Raw genomic sequence first — 2149 nt, 5'->3', positions numbered from 1 at the left:
AGTGGGTGTAAGTGTTGAGGATGCAGAAGATAGGGATAGGTGGAGAGAGATGATTCACTGTGGAGACCCCTGAAGGGAAAAGACCAAAGAAGAAGAAGAGTGAATTAAAGATGTGTTCAAAAATTCTCAAGATTCAATTCGATTTATTTCTATAGCACTTTTTAACAACAGACATTGTGCATTACTATTAGTTGTTATTTATCACTAACATTTATCTCTGTCATGGGGTAAAATAAATCTATAAAATCAATAAAAGCTGTCGTGGTCAGTAAACCTATAGGAATTCTTTTATTCTGATTTTTCCTCTTTCTGTAAAGCTGCTTTGTGACACTGTTCACTGTTAAAATCACTAAATAAATGAAATTGAATTTATTGTTGAAATATTTGACTCCCACTCTTCTCACGCAGATATCATCATATTAGCCTTGATTTTATTTTTATTTGAATTGTGTCTTGCTTTTTGTATAACTTTTTAAATAAAAGAGAGTAAAGCCTTCTCTGGTCAGTATTTTCTATCCCTGTTTTTTTCCAGGTTAAAGGACAGTGTTCGTGTTTGAAGGCAGTGATCTAGACGCCAGTGTAAAACCCTGGAGTAGGAATTCTGAAAGATCTGGCAACCTTTAGGTGTGATGTTTACACATGAGTTAAATAATCTGGATGTGGACGGTCAGAACATCCTCTTCAGCTGAGCGTAACTCTACTCTGAACACCAGGAGGTTTCCTCACGTAAACACCAACGTCGTGTTCGGACTAAAGTTGACCCAATAAGAGGAAGGAACTAATTAAGGTGAAAGAATATCCTCTCAGAATTAGTTAGCAAAATGTTAGCACATCAGTATGGACTCTGTTTCCAGTGTCTCCATGGTAACAGGTTTGGTCCAGTGTTAAACATTGCTAATACTGTTAACACAAAAACAAAGGGGACTCTGTGTAGCGTGTTAGCATCCACCAATAGTGCTAATACTCTACGGCTAATAACTAACACACTCAATTATTCATTTATCTTCAGGGAGAATAAAAATCTAAAGGTTTCCTGAAACATTCAAAACATTCAGTCAGGGTCAGAGCGGTGACACTGAGAGTCCAGTCCGAGTCCAGTTAGGAATCATAAATAATTCAGAGAAATTCAGAAATATGTAACGCTCACTCAGGCGCTCCACTGTGCACTCGGAAGCTAATTAGTAACTGGTTAACCGTGCACTCTGCCTACTTCCTGCTTTCAGTTCTTCTCCTTTTGTTAATTTCACACTCAACACTACATTTTATCAATTTGTCAGAGCTGCTACAGATTAAATATCACATGGATAAAGGTTAGCGCTTATGCTAGCAGTGCTACTACTGAACCTCTCTTTCTCTCTCTCTCTCTCTCTCTCTCTCTCTCTCTCTCTCGCACACACACACACACACACACACAAATGATAAAGCATTTTCTATCAAAAATATATATAAAAATATTTCTCACTAAGAATGCTAGTATTTCAAAACGAATCTCTTTTTTTAACTCAAAAATGTGCCATGAAGCATTAAATACGACACTGTTAGCTTCTAATCCTGTACAATGTTAGCAATTCCGCTATCCTTATGTTGCTAGTGCTGCTAGAAACTGGCAGTAATCATGCTACATCCCTCTATACACCACCAACTCATCACACAGAAACTACTGCTTTTTTAAAAAAAAATTTGCTGTAGCTATTAAATTAAGAACTAGATTTTTTTTAACAAGTTAAACGCTAACGCTGAAACTAGCAGAATGATGTGCTAACAGCTGAGTGCTAGCACACATGTTTAAACATTTGATACGGTACAAAAATATAAAAATATTCATCTTTTGAAGAGAAAATAAGAATTTAACATAGCGCTAATGACTACCCAGGTTGTTAGCAAAAAGGCTAAAGCTAACGCACTGCCAGGGGACTAGCATTTACACGGTGTGCCACATGCTACTACAAAGCATCTGTTTTTATTCCCACCACAATCGCTGAAGTCTGAAATCAGGTGAAGACTCATCCCTCGGAGAGTTAAACGAGTGAAACGTCCTCACAGCGGTGCGCTAGTCCCCTTGAGAAGGAAACGTGAGACCCTTTTCACGTGGGCTCCTTTGTCAGGTTTGGTATTTTACCATCTCTGAAAGGAGCTACCTGCTCAGTAG

The 2149-nt window shown here is 37.9% G+C and overlaps 1 protein-coding gene across 1 annotated transcript in view; it reads right to left on the bottom strand.

Moving 5' to 3' along the window:
* Nucleotides 1-467: 467 nt before the first annotated feature.
* wnt3a (wingless-type MMTV integration site family, member 3A) overlaps nt 468-2149 on the bottom strand; it is a 20614-nt gene continuing 18932 nt past the window's right edge. Inside the window, exon 4 of the mRNA XM_058396045.1 lies at nt 468-2149. This exon is cut by the window's right edge and continues 1087 nt beyond it. The gene's annotated coding sequence lies outside the window, so the exon portion shown is untranslated.

Source organism: Hemibagrus wyckioides, linkage group LG07 (genome assembly GCF_019097595.1).
Source record: "Hemibagrus wyckioides isolate EC202008001 linkage group LG07, SWU_Hwy_1.0, whole genome shotgun sequence".
NCBI lineage: Eukaryota > Metazoa > Chordata > Actinopteri > Siluriformes > Bagridae > Hemibagrus > Hemibagrus wyckioides.
Note: the sequence above shows the minus strand (reverse complement) of the source record. Positions and strands in the feature narration are given on the sequence as shown.